General features: G+C 39.9%; 1 protein-coding gene across 2 annotated transcripts in view; it reads right to left on the reverse strand.

Moving 5' to 3' along the window:
• Positions 1 to 19,127, reverse strand: part of LOC125457128 (uncharacterized protein C21orf62-like) — a 47,214-nt gene extending 28,087 nt beyond the window's left edge. The window contains exons 1-2 of one of the 2 annotated variants that reach the window (XM_048540897.2): positions 18,971 to 19,127; positions 12,793 to 12,893 (exon numbers count right to left, since the gene is read on the reverse strand). The gene's annotated coding sequence lies outside the window, so the exon portion shown is untranslated. The remainder of the gene's footprint in view (positions 1 to 12,792; positions 12,894 to 18,970) is intronic. The other variant, XM_048540902.2, reaches the window with a different exon arrangement.
• Between the last annotated feature and the right edge of the window lie 338 nt (positions 19,128 to 19,465).

Below are 19,465 nucleotides of genomic sequence, written 5' to 3' on the forward strand. Positions count from 1 at the left end.
TGCTTGATTTATGAAAAACAGGACAAATCCTGCTACTTAACAGCTCAACGGGCTTTTCCGGATCATCAGCAAAGTAATGGAAGGTGTTGACATTGCTACAAAGCAGCACTAACACTGTAATAACCTGTTTACTGATGCTCAGCCAGCTAGGGACTTCAGTAGAACCTTACCCAAGACATTGGCAAAAGAGCTGAGCCCAGGAGGGAAGGTAGGAGTGCCCTTAATGTCAATGCAAGATTTGATCAAGTACTGCATGAAGAAACCTTGGCAACTTTGAAGCCAGTGACAATAAGTGGTAATCACTTCACTATCCTGGCACAATAGAAGATCGTGGGGATGTGGCGGGTATTTGGGGGTGATGCAGTTGTGGTTTTGGAGGCCAGTCATCTCAGTCACAAGATGTTGCTGCAGGAAGTCCTCAGGGTAATGATATAAGCTCATTATCTTCAAATGCTTGATTAATGACCTTTCTTCCATCATAACGTCAGAAGGAGGGATGTTCATTGATATTGACACAATGCTTAGCACTATTTGTAACTCCTCTGATACTGAAGCAACACCGGCCAATGTGCAGCATGATCTGATCGACATATAGGCTTAGGCCGAGGTTAAGTGGAGCACACATACATTTGTATCACCCAGTTGTCAGGCGAAGATGATCTCCAACAAGACATAATCTACTTAGCATTTGGTGAATCTCCCACTATCAAAATCCTGGGGGTTACTACTGATCAGAAACTGACCAGTCCAGACTAGACACTACCATTCTGTCAGTACAGTGTGGAGCTGAAGGAACAGAGGTTGCATTAGAGGAGCAGGAGTGTCAATGTTTTCAGTCAGGACCCTTCATCAGGACTGGAGAAAGGGAAGGGAGCTGGGAAATAAATAGAGAGTGGAGGGGTGTGGCTGGGAGAAGGTAGGTAGGATGCCAATAGGTGGACTCAGGTAGAGGCAGTGGGGATCGGTCGGTGGGAGGGGTAAGGTGGTTGTGGGGGAAGGAGAGGGACAGGTTGTGTCAGGTCAAGGAAGCAGGGATGAGAGGGAGGGGTGAATATGGGATGAGGCTGGGGATGGGGAGATTTTGAAACTGGTGAATTCTATGTTTATGCCATTAAGCTTTAGGCAGCTGAAGTGGAAAATGAGGTGCAGCTCCTCCAGTTTGCGTGTGGCATTATTGTGGCACTGGAGGAGGCCCAGGAAGGACGTGTCACCAAGGGAGTGGGAGAATGAGTTAAAACGGTTCACAACCAGTTGATGATTATAGCATTCAGAGAGCAGGTGCTGTGCAAATCAGTCACTAAGTCTATGTTCGGTCTCAGTAATGTCGAACAGACCACATTGGTAACAACAGGTACAGTAGACAGGTTTGGAGAATGTAAAGGTAAACCCCTGTTGGACATGGAAAGTTTGCCTTGGGCCTTGGATGGAGGTGAGAGGCGAGGTATAGGGGCAGGTGTAGCACCTCTTGCGGTAGCAGGGAAAGGTGCTGGGGTTGGTGGGGAGTGAGGAGCAGACTAGGGAGTTGTGGAGTGGGCAGTGCCAACAAAAGCCAGATTGGGGGGGAGGAAGATATCTCTTTGGTGGGATGTTTCAGATTGCAGGTGGGGAAAATAGTGGAGAATGATGTGCTATATGCAGAGGTTGGAGGACAACAAGAGCAGGCTGGGAATTCTGAGGGAGAATAATGTTAACAGCACTGTGGTGGGTACCTACAACTATGGACTGATGCAGTTCAAGTACCTGGCTTTCCACCACCTTCTCAATGCCAATTATGGAGACAATAAATGCTGGCCTAGTCAGTGACACCCTGATCCAATGACTGAAAGTAAAAATGCATCCTCATTAGCCCATTAACCTTTGACTCCATGAAAATGCTAAGAAAAAGTTCTATTTTGATCTTGATTAAGTCTTCAATGTCATCATAACAGACGAAGGATCTACAGCCTGGAGGGTTTTTTTTGTCACGTTCAGCTCTGATTCTGGCACTGAAGCAGAACCATTGAGAAAATAGGCTTTGAAATATCAAAGCAATTGGCATCTTCCTGATGAAAAAGTTTGCTCAGCTTTGCTTCATTATAGCAAACATATTCTTCCACCAGAAGGATGGATTCAAAGTCAAATGGACACATCCTAAATCAAAACACTGCCTCCTCATTTAATTCTGTAATTGTCAGAGTCAAAGATATCTGTCTGCCTTGCAATGTCTGATAACTGCTGGACAGAACATAGACTTGTTTAGATAGTGACGAACGTTCCCTTAGTGCTAAACTATCTTATTACTCTTTAGATGAGGTCAATTAGCCTTTGGCATTGTTTAAGAATACATGAATGCATGTAAAAAAGTGTATAAACTAATTGGAACCATCAATCACACTGTGTGACACCTGGCAAGAGAGATGTAAAGTTAGCTGTCAAGGTGGCAAACAAAGGGAGGTGTCAAGCTGTAAAGGTTCTCATGAGAGTATTAGGGCTTAATGATGGATTTCCTAATCTTTTATTATCGCATTCAGATGCCTGTCAGTTCACAGTTTAATTGACAGCTCCAAGTGGCTACAAATTGTGAGGTGGGACCATGAATTCCAAAATAAATGTGGTGATTTTGTTTATCAGTGTGTTCTTATTAAATCGTGAATTCATGAATAGGCACTCAAGAGCTTCATTCAATCTCGGCCTGATCTGCTCCTTGTGGATACTGGGTAAGTGGGCATAGTAGTTGTAAGGGTAAAATATGTTGGTGGGAGGCATGTGTTGATACTAAGCTGTAATAGGGGCTGTATAGGGATTTTGAAAAGTTATATGAATGGTGGAGGAGCTTACTTTCGCCATAGGGGTGGGTGGAGTGTATAAGGAGCTCCATGAGGTTAGTGGAAGGGCATGAGGTAGCATGGATTAACATGGATCAGGCATGAAGAATGTTGTGGAGGTGTGAGGGGTGGAGAGCTTTTGCTTTTTAATAGTTTTGACAAAATTTTGAACTGACAGAGGAACTTGCCTCCACACAGTTAATCTCTGCTCTCATTGTGGGGGTGGGGTTTGCCAGCCACTAACCCCTATAGAATCTAGCATGCCCCACCCCTCTCCCAGAAATGAAAATCTAAACTTCTGAGACACTTACTCTGAAATGAGTTTGTGGAACTGGGAATTGTCCTGAACTTGCGCTCCTGACCTAGGTGCAAAAACCGAAGCCTAACATTCCAATTCAATTCACACTGTGCCACCACCATGTCAGTGGTTCAAAGTCAGGCCTTTTCATTTAAGAGCTGCCTGCAAGAATCCTGTTGTTTCATTTGCTGAGAATCCACTGCCTTCAAATGCCTCAATCCTCTATGGTCTGGAAACTTCAGTTATCTGAAACATCTCGTGCATGCGTCCTATTTTTGTTTATCCTAATTCCTGTCCTTGCCAACTTACTTTGGCTTCCAGTTCTTTAGTGCTTTCAATTTAAAATTAATACTTTAGTCCCATCATAGCTTTTCCAGTCTCTATCTCTGTAACTTCTCCAAATCTTAAAATTTCTCAGAACTACACTGAGTCAAAAAATTGTAGCATTACAGCCACAAGTATCCTAATTTTCAAAGCAGTAACCTGCATTTTGAATAATTAACAATGAAGTAGGATTGATGCTTTCATGAACTATTCAGACCCTAAAAGCGCAGCTTTTGTTAGTTTGGTGAATACTGGCCTTTATGGTTTGTTTTCTTTCAATTAAAGGCATGTTGTTTATGGAATATATTTCATCACCATGGTGATCATTTGCCACAACCTCCTTCATCTGCTTTTCTGAGTGGAAATCCAATTTTTAATGTGTTATAATGTAGCTCCTGTGCTAATAATTCAACTCATGATCGCTCACGACATTGCCTGTGGCCAGTTTGGAATCTGAAACATTGCTGTGATGTTTTTACATGGTCTGACTTCAAAACAGGGAGTGGAACCTTGCACAGGCAAGGAAATGGGGTTTGGGAGGGTGATGAGAAATGGACGATAGGACATTTAACAGTTGGATCTCAGAAGTAGGGGCTGGGAAAAATCAGCACAGTACGATTCAGGGTTTGACATAAGCCAGGAGTGAGAGCCGGGGAAGGGAGGAGGAAAAGATTGGAAGTGGCCTTGCAAGAAATCGGAGCTTACCCGTTCAAGTCAACACATTTCAGCGTCCGATGAATTTCTGTATTTCGAAAGATATAAAAGCAGCTGCAGTATTGTGTACAGTTCTGGCACTGCCCATTAGCAAGCGATGAAAAAATTTGAGAGCGTGAAGAAAAGATATATGAGAATGATTCCAGTGATGTGGAACTTCAGTTATGAATGTAGATTAGAGAAGCTGGAGTTGATTTTCTTAGACAAGCGAATATCGAGAGTGTATTTGATTGACAAACTCAAAACCATGAGGGACCTGGACAGAATAGAAGGTGAGAACCTCATGAAAGAATCAAGAACAAGAAGGCACAGATGTAAAAGAATTGACAAAAAAAATTGCAAAAGTGAGGTGGCAAAAAAACCGTTTCATGCAGCAAATGATTAATGTCTGGAATAGACTGCAGGTAGATTCAGTTCAACTGAAGCATTCAAAGCAGAATTAGATTCTTAGTTTAAAAAGGAGGAATGTGCAGGATGACAGGGAGAAAGTGGGACAATGGCACTAGGTAAACTGTTCATTTTGAAAACTTGTGCAGATACAGTAGGCTGAAAGAGTTCTCTTCGTGCTGTAACAATTACGTAATTCTGTGATTTAAAGCAAAACTTACTTTGAACATGCCAAAATTTGCTTTTAAGCCTTGGCCATTTCAGTGGTAAGCTATTGAAAACAAAAACCTTTTTAGACATAATTGGACTTTAAAATGCATATAAGTCATGAAAAACAAATTAAGGCAACAACTTTCAACACATCCTGAATTAACTTTCAAAACAATCATAATAAATGAACCTGAGATAACAAGGTGTAGAGCTGGATGAACACAGCAGGCCAAGCAGCATCAAGGGGGCAGGAAGGCTGACGTTTCGGGCCCAGACCCTTCTTTTTCTGAAGAAAGGTTTAGGCCTGAAACATCAGCTTTCCTGCTCCTCTGATGCTGCTTGGCCTGCTGTGTTCATCCAGCTCTACACCTTGTTGTCTCAGATTCTGCAGCATCTGCAGTCCCTACTATCCGTGATATTGAATAAACCTGTTGTCCTGGAAATAAAGCCAGCAAGCGTAATATGAGAGCTAATGCATATCGATGCTGGGGATGAAACTAGCAATAACCTGGTTCTCCTACCACATTCTCAGACACATATTCATTATCCTATAGCTGTGATTAATGAATTCTCTAAAAATATGGTGCTGCCTAACTTTTATGGGCCTGCTTGAAACCAAAGGATGTACAAAAATGGCATAGACCAAATATTGAACATGGAAATTTTGGAAATTTGAAATAATGTGATGGTATTTTGTTAAACAGCCAATGCCATGGAAATTTTAAACAGTTCAGAACTCAGGTGGTATTGCTAGTGTTGGTGCAGTATCTTTGTGTATGCTTATGACTTGTTTATAATGATTATTTGATAAAAGCATTCTGGGAAGTGTGGTGTTATCGCAGAATCTAAGAATGTTTGGAATCTTGTTGAAAGGAATCGTGTCACTGAAATAATATTGCGAACCCCTACCTTTTTAAAATTTCCTCGTTGGATGTGGGTGCCGCTGGCTGGCCTGACATTTATTGCCTGTCCCTAATTGCCCTTGAGAAGGTGATAGTGAAGATCTCTTCTGAACCACTGCAGCCTATGTGCTGTAGGTTGACTCAGTGTTAGGGACGGAATTCTAGGATTTTAACCCAGCGACAGTGAAGACAGTGATATTTTTCTAAGTCGGGATGGTGAGAGGCTTGGAGGGGAACTTATAGGTGGTGGTGTTCCCATCTATCTGCTAGTCTTGTCCTTCCAGATGGCAGTAACCAGAGGTTTGGAAGGACTTGTAGAACTGAAGATTTTTTTCATGAGATCGCCACTGCTAACATAATTGAAGAGGAACTTGCAGGTAGTAGTGCTTCCATTCATCTTCTGCCCCTTTTTTTCTAGTTGGAAGTGGTCATGCGCTTGGAAGATGCTATCTGACGATCTTTGGTGAATTTCTGCAGAGTATTGTTTTAGATGATACACACTGTTAAGCGCTACTGATCATCAGTGGTGGGAGGGAGTGAATGCTTATGGCTAATGTTCTGGGGATATGAGCTTGAATCTTACCATGACAGATTGTGAAATTTGAATCTGATAAAATTCTGAACTAAAAGCGTGTCTAATGGCAATTATGTAACCACTGTCAAATGTTGTAAAATCCCATCTGGTTCACTAATGGCCTTTAAGGCAGGAAATCTGTCCTTCCCTGGTCTGGCCCATATGCAATTCCAGACCCACAGCAATGTGATTAACTTTTAACTGTCTGCTGTGCAATAAATGCGAGCCATGGATGAATAAAAAAAAAGCGAAGCAATGTTGTGCAGTGACCCTACCAAATGTACACACCAAATCTTTGACCCTGATGAATAGGGCATGGATAGGAATGAGAAAGCTCACAGATAAAAAGAAAACAGTTTCTTATCAAAATGAAACAGCCATGTCTTGTTTTGCTCTGACAGCATTTACATTTATAAGGAACTCAGAATTTATCTTCATTCCTAATTGAAAGCAAAAGCAGAAAAGTTACTTGTTCCTCATATATAATCAATGATTCACTATAAATGTAATAGAACTTTTGGCGTTTCTTTGAGTGTCCTGGTGTAAATTGCCATGTTTCAAATGCCTCAGTTGCAAGGACTATGAGATTATTTAAGTTATGCTGACTCAGATGGAAGTTCACAAGGCTTCCCAGCTTCCACTGATTGATGCCAGGCATGATCATGACCCTGTGAATGAGAATATCCCCTTTCTCCATCATTCATCCTATGACAATTCATAACTTTGGAAAGCTTCAAATTCCTTCTTGTTAACATCTGTCATCTTCACCAACCTGCTTAAACCTCTGGCCAGTGTCGATATGTCCCCACAACACAACCACCCCGTCACCCCATCCCATGTCTCTCATCTCTTGTAAAATCCACTTCCCGAAGACCCTATGTGACTGAGTTATCATCCTGAGGGCCTTTCTCTCCCTCCTCCTCCCTGTCCCTGAGCAACTCATCTTCTTTCCTGCCTCTTCTCCATCTTCTTTTGTTGCTGCAGACTAAGCATTTTCATAACTCTAGCCCCTGTGATTCAGAGTTTGTGGTTTAATCAGTGCTTTAGTAACTGATACCTTCCAAACATACAACAGTATTTCCTGCAGATTTTTACCAACTTTTATGAATGCTTCCAAACAGCCAGTGCTTCCACAAACTGAATAAGAGCAATTAGAAAGCAATAAGCAGCTAAACAGCGATTTGGATGACAATATGAAAAATAATGCTGGAGGGGGTGGGATGTTAATTGGATGCTCAGCTGTGAAAGTTTAAGAGCATGCAACAACTAGAGTGGCAAGGTCAAAGCACCAGGTTGGCCTCTGTCGTCATGATACTCCCACTTTGTATATTTTTGGCACATGCATGAATGCATCCAGCCCTACCTCACTAACCGTCATGGCTCTTAAGCACATGGCATTCAGCGGAGGCTCGACAGGAGGTAGGCATTAGAGATACAGATACCATTTTTTCTCCTATATTGGCAGCTGTGCAGTTGGTAATGCCAGTACTCTTTAGCAGAACCTTTGGAAATATCCTCATCAAAAGCAAAACATTAATTAATCAGGACTCTTATCTGTAGCCTGAGCTGATGCGGCAAGTTATTTTTATTTGAATGTTACATTGGCCAGTTTCAGATGTTTGGATGGCTACGTTTGCTTAATCTGCACAGCACTGTAAGCATTTCCTCTTCTGCATGTGTTGGAGAATTTTGAAAGGAAATTCTTTTGATGCCTAGCATGCAGCAGTCTGTGTTTCTTGCTGAACTGATCAAGAGAAAACCAAAACACCAACATCAATAATTTCACAGTTTTGTTTACTTCTTTCTTGGGTATGGTTTTATTAGTGAGAAAGTTGCCTGATACCCACATTTGGCTTTCAGTCAGGGTCGGTCTGTTGTCTGAATGCTCTTCAAAATGAAACTGGTCTTGCCAAGTCGTCTTTCCTTGAGGCAGATTACCAGCATACTGTTCTGCATGCCAGCCTGGCTAATAACAGCATTACGGTTGATGATGCCAATAACATTTAATGCTATTTTATTTAATTTGTGGTCACCCAGAGATTGGGTGTCCATCGCAACACAACTACATCTGAGACAGAGCTGCCTTTGTGCTTCTAATGTCTTATGCTTAACTGTCTATTAATAACATTTGCCTCTTTCATTTCCCTCTTTATTTTCCATGTAGTCATTCAGTCAAAACTTTCCTGTGGTTTAACTCTTCACAAAGTCTGGTGTTGCTTAAACTTACACAGAACCTTTGGAATGAGCAAGTACTTTATCGGAAATCTAAATGTGGCAGCATTTTTAGTCAATGTAAATGCACAGATCACGTGCAGTATGATCAATTACTTTATGCCATTCAAAACTCGAGTAAGATTTTTGCCTAAAGGATTAGTTCAATTTTAATTAGAAAGAACTTACATCAATCTTTGCAATGCGCTGTGATTTCCTGTTACACACTATATTTGTTGGAATGGCGCAATGGGAGAGAGACACCTGAAAATTAGCATGGACAATGGCTTAGAAGCAGGTCATTTGACTGATGACTTGGGATGGACAGAAGGTTCTGACATGAGAAGAATAGAAAAGAGCATTTTTTTAAAGAATAGCTAAAATCTGAATATAGGTTGATAAATCTCTAAACCAACTGTTCATGGAAGTTAGATTTTCCAACTGAGCTTGTCCGAAAACTAATTTGTTTCTCTTTACCGATTTTAGAATCTTCTCTGTTGTCCTCCCTATAATAATTGTGAAAATTGGGGTGAGAAACCTGCTGTTATGTGTCGGAAGAAATTCAAGGGCTGAGGCCATGCAGTTCAGAAGTGGTGTGGACTTTCTGCATGGGGATTCCCAGCAGTGTAGAGGGAAGACAGGACCTTGATAACTTCATGGGCCAAGCCTAAATGACCAAAATAGAAATGAATTGTAGTCGTCTTACTCCTTCTGGTTTTGGGCACCATCATGTGCCTGAACACTTATAAAAGAAAGTCAAACAATGCAGACTCAGCAGAAAACACTTCCTGTTATTCTTGAAATTGTTTGATAAGTGATTTGGCAGGTGTTTATCATAGCTGTTTTCCTTTCCTTTGATGCATTTGATTTGCATCTGCACTGCTTTTTCTGCATTGCATTTTAATTTAGACCTTTTCTCTTAGCACCAACAGTACAAGGGATTGCTTATTAGGGTACACCACGTCCTTTGCTGTTATAAAGAGCATTCTTTTCAAAATGCATCTTGCCTCAAGAAGCTGCAAAACTTCATAAGTTTCTGAAAAATGAAGTCTTCCTACAGTGGTTTGTCCATAATGATGGGTTGACAAATTCTGTTGGTCTTCTTCAGCATTCTTTAGGTATCTAAAAGTGATCAAGGATGCCTTTCACATGGCTGAATATGGTAGGAACCAATCACACAGCAGTCCTTGTCACTTTTTACATCCATCGGAAATGACATGGACACTAACGGTTGGTGAATAACACAGCCATATATTATGATACTACGCAAATAAAGGAAAATGTCCATTATTGTCATAACATATCACAAAACTAAGATATACTGTGTTTCCTATCATTTATGTCCGAGCAAATCTGGGTCTAAGGGATACAAGTTTATCTCTGATATCTGGCATCTGGGCTAGATACTTATTTTAAAATACACAGTTATTGAAGGTAATCATTTGCAACATACATGTCCAATTTTGCAAAAGGAACTTCAAACAGCCCTGAGGCTCCCTATATCCATACATAAAATAGTTCATCCTTGTATCGCATGTGCCTGCTAAGGAATGTTGATCAATGTGAACTGTGTAACATGGAAACTGTGATGGCTACTTTCTAGGCTTCTTACGACTGCCACTCTGATAAGTTCAATGGGATCAATGTGGCAGGATGTTGTTTTTCCAGAAGGCAACTTATTAATTCACTTTCAATCAGGACATAGTGTATATCTCATGATCATTTTAAAATTGCCTACAACTTAAGTCAAACTAACATGTTTATAATTCCCATACCTGATTCACTGCTCTTCTTAAATGTTGGATCTCACTTGAGTTGTTGGGAATATTCCAGATAGCTGGAAGAGCATAGATGCCACATCCTTGAGAACTGTTCGATGAGTATCATTGAAGCGAGCAACCGATCTGTTCTGAGACCAGTTTTCTAGCCTGGGCTTTATCTGCACATTGGAAACTTTCAGCCTACCAGTGGATAATGAGTGCATAAAGAGCAAACAATACGATGCATTAAGAGTGCCATCTTCCATTTGATATGTTCCTAGGTCCCACTGGACATGTGTGTGACTCTGACCTTGCTCACCACCCAGTGGCAGTATTTGTATGTTGTTGTCTTCTGGGGAAGGCCTGCATGTCCAGTATACTGTTCTTGTCGCTGTAATTCCATTCCCTCTGCCTGCCACTTCTTCCCAAATATATTGGCAGTTAATAAACAATAACATTCTACCAGCTTTCATAATTACTTACTGGCTGCTAGCCTTTTGTGATACATGCACTAGGACATCCAGATACTGCGATACCTCAGAGTTCTGAAATTTCACTATCGAGGTAAAATGCTTTTTTTTATTCTTCTTCTGGAGAAATCAACAACTTATTAATTGAAAGCCCAGTAACCAAGTATAGCAAAATGATATAAATGACAAAAATGAAAAATAATAAATTACATCATGTTAACTAAGGTAAGAATCACTTCAGCTGAGACTTATCTGTCGTTTACTTTTCACCTCAGATGATTAGAAAACTCCTAGGCAAGCAGAGGAAAAAGAATTAGTGGTAGCTCTCTACCTCAGCAATAAGTGGTCAGTACCCACACTTTCTCATTACTGTTGTAACAAATGGAAAATGCTGGATATTCTTGTGGAATCTGCACAGTGAAAAAACGGAAGTCGTGACCATTGACCAAGAATTTAGCTCTTTGAAACCCATCCACTTACACTGAGTTAATCAACTCAGTTTCTCTCTTCAGTGATGCTGCCAGTCCTGCAGAGTGTTTTCAACATTTTCTCTTTTTATTTCTGATTTTTAACATCTGTCGTGTTTTGGTTTTACATAGCATTAAAGGTTATGCAGAATATACTTAGAGGTTAGTGGGATGGATCCAAAATTCTTCATGCTATAAGGATCAGGTACATTTTGTAGGACTGGCATTTTGAGAAGGCCTAACTTGAGGATACATTATAGAACCATTTGTTCATTTACAATGATCTTGCAGCCCACAAATTACTAAAATCATTCAATAAATTTCAGAACTTATTCTGGTGGGATTTCTGTTCTAGGCTATTAGCTTAATACTTAACTCCAAAATTTACCTTGAGTTCAAAATTACACCCAATACAACAACAATAAAACAGAGAGCCATGGGAAAAGACATATGACATAAAGTAGGTTCATAAATTGTAATTTTGCCTAGAGAGTTTCTGGCTGATTTGCTTATCGGACATGACAGCACAGTAAAGTATAATAAAATAATATTCATTAAAGAGATTCAAAGACTATGTTGTAGAATATTTCAGTGTAATCTGGCTAACATACTTTCTAGAATGAGATGATTTGATATAAAATGGAACCTTCTGAGCTAAATTCTGGAAAAGAAAACATTATCTTTGGTGTCCCTGGAACTTCTGAGGTGATACCTCTTTTTATGCAATCTCTCTCTGGCTGAATTTTGGCTCAATCTTGAAATTTCATTCCCTCTCATCTGGTGTGCTTATCTTATTAACAATTGACCTTCAAGGAACTGATGTAGCCCCACTATAAGATGAGTCTAGCGGTGTGAGTTTAAAGGGGGAAAGTTTAAAGAAGATGTGCAAGGCAAGTTTTCTACGCAGATGGTGGTAGATGCCTAGAATGCACTGCCAGGAGAGCTGTAGTAGCAGATACGCTAGCTACATTTAAGAGGCATTCGGACAGACACAGGAACAGGCAGGAAATAGATGGATATGGACCATATGCAGGCAGATGGGATTCGTTTAGAATGGCATCATGGTGGGAACAGGCATGGTGGGTGAAAGGGCCTGTTCCTGTTCTGCGCTGTTCTAAGTTCTACAAACATGTTCTTCATCTTCATCCAAACTGAGTACTGCTTTAAGGTGCCATGGTTATATTTTAAAAGGAACAATATGCAAGATTATTGGATGAAGACAGGAGAGTGACACTAGGTGAGCTGCTCAATGGGAGATCAGATGTAGACATGATGGGCTGAATAGCCTGCTTCTGCCATAACAATTCTGTAATTCTGTGTACCTAATAGCTGCAGGAATCTCTGCTTTTGTGGCCACTGATAGGGCATTATCAGTAATTATTGAAAATAGTATCCTTGTTCTTGCTTATCCTCATTCATGAGACAGTTCCTGCTAAATCCATAATAACTATAACCTCCAAGAACAGAAGATGCTGGAAAAACTCAGCAGGTCTGGTAGCATCTGTGAGGAGAAATCAGAGTTAGTGTTTTGGGTCCAGTGAGTTCAGGTCTTCGGGAGCTTTTGCAACAACTTCTGTTTTTGCTTCTGATTTACAGCACCTGCAGTTTGTTCGGTGTTTATCACCAGCACGTAGATGAACAAGAGCAGCAAGTACAAGGGAACATTCTCACCTGCAAGTTCCTCTCCAAGTGACACACCATCCCAAATTGGAACTTCTTTGAAGAAACATCACTGGGTCAAAATCTTGGAATTTCCTCCCTCCATAACAGCACTGTTGGTGTACAAGAATCACTTTAGACTACAATGTTTCAAAAAGGCAGCTCAATACTCCCTTCTCAAGGACAGCTGGGAATGGGCAATAAACAGAGCCTAGCCAGTGATGCCCACAATCTGTGCAAGTGAGAGGGGGACATTAAGAGCAATCCTTATAATCTGCAATTAACATTTACAAAAATAAAATATTTGTGCAGCTTTCTGTGGTCCTTTATCAGTGGGACAAAAACTAGATGACCTTTTGTGTCTATTTTAAAGGTTCCCAGCATTCTCCTAAAATATTGCAGAAAATCAGCAATGTTTATGATTTCCTGTTAATAGATAATTTACTTCACATTTGGGATTGTAATAAAGGATAGGAAAATAACACAATAGGTAGGATTTCCCTTACTACCACTTGCACTTGGAGTTTTTGATGGCTGCTCTAACGTTCAAGTTTATATGGAGAACTATCAGTGAAGCTTGGAATACATATGGTCTACATCAAGAGCATCAATAACTCTTCAGCCTACTTTCTCTGTTTTGCTGGCAGACAGCTCACTGCAAAAAACTGCCACCACAATGCTTCAACTGGCAAATCCTGAGATGCTGTGCTCCTACAGCGGCATTTTCAGGAAGTGCAGTGGGACCAGATGGGACCCAATTTTAAAGCCTTTCTGTGATCCCATTCTGTTCAAGCCTGGATCCCCCATATAGTCAGTAAATTTAAACAATTGTTGCAAGGTGAATGCAATTGCATTGTTAACATCTAGTTTCCTATTGCAACATGAAAATTTTAAACAAATTTACCTTTCATAGGTATTTTTAGTCAATATAGATGTTATTGTACACCTCTGGAGCAGGTGGGACTTAAACCCAGGCCTCCTGGCTCAGAGGTAAGGATATTACCACTGTACCACAAGAGCTCTCAGTTTACTTTTTATATGCTAAACATCAAAGTTCTGTCAACTTTAACAAATTCAACCTCCTCAAAAAGGTGGGAATAATTTGATAAAGAAACTGTCATGTGTGTACACATATATGTTACAGTTTTGGCCAGTCCGCTCCTACAAATACTTTTGTTTTACATTGGTTTTATATTTTAAGAGAAAGTATTGTAAAGATGCCATGGACAATGGAATGTCAGCGTTGCCATAGAGATGACACGCGCAAAATATTCTTGGCCAAGAAAATATGCAGATTAAAAACCCCTCGACATTGAATAAGTGTCGTCTGAGAGGAGTTGCTGCTCTGACAGAGATGGATGATTTAGTAATGCAGAAACAAACATTTGGAAGATACTATAAAGAGGCATTTAACAAAACAACAAATAAAGATACGTGATTGTGATCCAGAATTACTTAAGAACAGGTTCTAACTGACCTTTTCAGAAGGCGAAAATATTTTCTCAAATCTTTAAATTTCATAATTAACCTGGTGCACGTATGAACAAGTTTCTTATGCATTCCTCCACATCAACCAGGCTGACAACTGCAAATAGAGGCTTTGTACTAAGATAAGAAAATGCACCCATAGTGTTGATATCAGGGGTATACTCCACCATTTAGTTTAAGGTGAGAACCCTTGTCTTGAATTAAACAGTTACAGGAAGCAGGCTCTTAGCTCTACGTCCACTCATGGTAAACTGTTGGGTTTGTTCTACCATATCCAGTTCTAATTGTTTGATTGTTGACCTTAATGTTGTGAAGCTAGCATGGAAACTGTGCAAATCCTTTACTTTAATGAGACAGATTACGAGTTTCACCAAGCAAAATATTTCCTAATCTGTTTGAGCATTCATTCATTGTTTGTTTCAGAGCCTGAAGGTCAGCGGTGAAGAACTCATTGCAACCTGTGCAAAGATTAAAACAGATCTTTGAAATTTCTTGCACTCCAGAGCATTGGAAATCTGAAATGATGATTTCACTTGGGACATAAAAAGTAAAGATTGGGCTAGACAGCTCCTCAAGCCTAGTCATCCATTCAATAGGGTTAGAAAGAAAGAAAAGCTTGCATTTATTTAGTAATATGCCCCACCAGATATCTCTTGACAGCTTCTGAAATACCTTTGAAGTGTTGACTTTGTTGTAATACAGGAAATGTAGCTACCAATTTGCAAAAATTAAGTTGGCATATCTGGTGAAGATTAGTTCATCTATTTCTCTGGTGTTGATTGAGAGAGAAAATTTTGACCAAGAATCCAGGATTAGCCTTCAAAATAGAGCCATGGCAATCTTTATCTCAACCTGAGAGGGTGGATAAAGCCTCAGCGGTGCATCTCATCTGAAAAATGAACTTGTTAAAGTGCTGCAGTCCCTCACTGGTGCACTGACAGTCATGGCTGAACATTTACATCAACTCCACTTTCCCACCTTGTCCTAGGTCCCTTAATTCTCTTGTTGTTCCAAAATATATTGTACACACACAAAGTAAAACTATCCATAGCCTTCTACATAGACAATTCCAAAGATCCACATCTCTCTGATCTCATCTTCATTCTAAATGTTTGGTCATCTCTTCTGAGATCATGACCCCTCAATACAGAGTCTCCATACACAGTGAGCGCGTGCAAACTCTTGCCTTTCAGAAAGTTCTCAGATCCTCAGAAGATATTCATTGTCTTCACAAGCTTTAAAACCTGATGTGCTTTTAATGGGCTTCCAAACACTCACACCACCAGATGAAAATATTGTGTGACAAGAAATCTATCTCAATCTCCCATTCAAACAAGAAAAAGGCATGTATATTCTGCACTAGGCATTCCTAGACCAGATAAAAATAAAGCTGGCTTGCAAAGGAAAATCATGCTACCTCAAAAAAAATGCAAAAGCCCAATTTTCTGCAAATTGTTTGTAAGCCTGTCACAGATTTTTTGGAGAGATCAGGCACTCTTTTAAAGAGGCTTGAACCTCTTCAGAATTGTTAAAAATAGACATAAATGTAAATAAAGTCTGTGGAACTGCTGAGCTGTCAAAACATTTAAATCCCAACTTTTAAACTTTTGAAGCAAAAAGGCTGTGATTGAGAGAAAATGGTGCTTGCCAATTCAACATGTTTTTGTTGACATAAATCTGAGGAGCTATCATTACATAACTCACACTGCTCGACTGTTTCCACAACCATTATCACTGTGAGCAGAAAGGGGTCTGGTTGTTCACAGCTTGATTGACAGATCCAAGTAATTACAGAAAGAAATACCTGCCTTTGATATGGGACTACAAATATGAGATTTTTTTCATCTGGATTAAGTAATTGAAAATTTTAAATTTATTGAATGGGCTGTTGTCAATGACAGTGTTTTTATAATACAGTGAAGCCTGTAATAGATACTTAGAACTTTGTTTTATTTCAACTCAGCATGCTTCTGCGTATGGTCTGCCTATGGTGTATGCTGAGTGAGTTGCAACAGATTATGTAGTAAAAAAGTGTGGTAGATGGGGTGATATGGTATAATTTGGTACTGAATTGGCACAGGTCCTATAAAGGACTATGGGCATGAGGGAGGAATAATGAGTGGGTGTGAGTTGACACTAAGTGGGAATAGGGCTATAAAGGCTCATGAAGTGGTGTCACACACTGACATAGACCATGTGGATAGCCTTGAGTGGGAGTTAGCATAGAGAGTTTCAGAGTTCATGTGAGTGTGCCAGAGACATGAGGCAGCCTGAGTTGGTATGAGTAAGACATAAGGAGTGTGGAGATTATAAGGGGGCATGAAGGATGAGTGCTAATGGGCCTTACTGTTTTTATTATAACTATAGTGGCCTTTTAACCAGCTCACTGTAGCACTCAGCAGCGTCTGTAGTTGCCTTTGCACTATTTCCAGAATAGCAGTTCAGTTGGAATCCAGTTAGAGTGAAAATCGTGCTGCTTGAGGACGTTTCTCCTGGGCTGGGTTTCTGGGATTGGGAAATTTCCAACTCTGTGCGCCTGCTCAAGTGTGAAGGTTTGGCCCTAACTGTTGCCATTAACATACCACAACAAATCCTTGTACCCAGACGACCCTTTATTTTCAGACTTAGCTACATCACTCTCAAACTTAGTGTCAAATTCCAATGTATCATCCTCCCCAGAATTTGTTTTGCTGTAAGTCTAAATATGTGCAGGTTAGGTGGATTGGCCATTCTAAATTGCCTTAGTGTCAAAAGATATGCAGGGTAGGTGATAAATGCGGGATTATGGTGATAGGGTGAAGGGTTGGGTCTGGATGGGATTGTCCTTGGAGGGTTGGTGCAGAATTGATGGGCCAAATGGCCTCTTTTTGTACTTTCAGGATCCTACGTGTTTACTAATTATCCATATTTATTTATATCATGCTCAATTGAAAATAGCCTGATTCCTAAATTGTTCATCAACATATCGTCCAGCAAACTGCCTCAGATGAAAGACATGATCTAGTCCTTCAAGCTACCTTTGCCAATTTTGCTTACCTAGTCTGTACGAAACTTAAAGAGCTTTAGGATATTTGCATTGCACTTGTCATATCTTCACCTGATTTTCACTTTGTCCAAAGTTATGATTATTGTTAGGATTTCTACAAAACTACTCCTCCTGGAGCTTTCTGCTCCTTTTTGTTTCTTAGCTCTATGTGTGTTAATTCTACATCTTGATTTTCAGAGCTAAGATCCTTTCTTTCTGCTACCATGGGGATTTACAAACTACAATACGACAATTAACTACTCAAGTCCATTGAACAGTTAATGAGATCATAGCTGATATGTGACCTTGCTCGCCATAACTATTAATGTCTGCCCTATTAATTTAAACTGGATTCAATTCAATTCAATTTGTCACTGCTTCTTGTCCATGACACACTTCTGAAAGGTTATAATTGCTCTACATTTCACACTGTGGCCTCTGCTCCTGGATACCCAAACCAATGGAAACAGGTTTTGTCCATTTCCCCTATCTGTTTATCTTAATATATTGTGGATTTATCTAATCTTTTATTATTAGAGTTGCCCAAACAACTTTCCCATTTTGCCTATCTTTCCTATGAGTCAAGGAGATCACAGAATTTGATGGGCTAAATGTTCCCTTTATGTGCCGTTATGATTTGATGACTATTAGTTAAAAAGATTGTGTTTGACATCTTAAGTTTCGTGAGTTTGGCAGCAAGCCTGAAATCTCCAGTTTCTGAAGAAGGGTCCAGACCCAAAACATCAGCTTTCCTGCTCCTCTGATGCTGCCTGGCCAGCTATGTTCACCAGCTCCCCACCTTATTGTCTCAGAATTTCTAGCATTGGCAGTTCCTACTATCTCTGAAATCTCCAGTTAATGTTTCAATGAACTGAGGAGCTGGTTTTCAGGTTTAGAGTGACTTCTTTCAGCGAACCTCGTTCAGTCCAGTTCTCTCAAAATTTTACTACAGATCAGAATTCATTGCTGTGAATGTGTTTTGTTTGTTGAAATTGTCCCAGGAATTCCTGGGAATGGAGTAAGGATGCTGGTTGCTAGGAATTTACAGCAATCATCTGTTAAACACATCTATATACAAATGTTAATCAGAACAAGATACAAAGAACACTATTTTGTTGGAAATTACTGAGCAAGATGGTGAATGGAAAACAATGCCGTGGTGCTCTCTTAGAACCAATCTTTTCATTTGTTTGTTCAGCAAATGGTTAAATATTAAAGTAGTTGCAAATGTGGAAACTGAGGGTAACACTTTGCATCTCCATGATGAGCCAAGCCATCTGGACTACACAATGTGTTCAAACAACTTCAGTGAACTGAGAATGTTCTCAAAATCTGGAGCATTATTGAGCCAAGAAGGAACCTGCTTGCCCTGACTTTACACTCATTTTATTATCCCATAAGGGCTTCTTTTCACTTAGAATCCCTGATGACACATAAGCATTTGTTATGTAACATGAAACACATAAATAATGAATTTGCTGAACTAATAAGCAATTCCTCTATTTACATGTAACAAAACCCATTTAAATGCTTCTTTTTTCCAAATAAACACTTTCATTTTTAATGCTGAATTGTTGACTATGAATAAAAACAAAAATAACACTAATAAGTGCAAAAAAAGGCATTAACACCTAAAACCTGTGACAGGAGATTCAGACAAAAGAATACTTCACTTACCTTTTGCAATGTTTAGTTGCTTCTAGTCAGCCTAAGTCAGTTTGTGAACTGCATTATCTCATGTCTCACACCAACTATCTCTTTGACAACACTTATAAATCCACAAGTGAAGGAATGTGCTTTGTGATCTTGGACTTGCTTCTTTCAATGCTCAGTGGAGGCCATAACCCCCAACTGTTGTCATAGCAACACTTTTAAGAAGAAGGGCAGCCCAAGGTCCACATTTAATTATTAACACAGCAGGAGGACAAATAACCTTCATTTACAATTACAGCATCTGACTTCCTTCTTAGTTTAAAAATATAAGATACAATTTGGGTTTACAGCACAAAACAATTTCGGCCAACTGAACTCAGCCAAAGCACATTGAGCAGAATTTTACCGTTTTGAGACTCGCGATACCCGTGATACAGCAGTTTTTCTCATGCAATTGTCTGCTCTTCACCTTATTAGTTACGCATTCTGGTTCTTCATGTGAAACCATGCAACAGGAGA

The sequence above is a fragment of the Stegostoma tigrinum genome, chromosome 12 (assembly GCF_030684315.1).
Source record: "Stegostoma tigrinum isolate sSteTig4 chromosome 12, sSteTig4.hap1, whole genome shotgun sequence".
Lineage (NCBI taxonomy): Eukaryota > Metazoa > Chordata > Chondrichthyes > Orectolobiformes > Stegostomatidae > Stegostoma > Stegostoma tigrinum.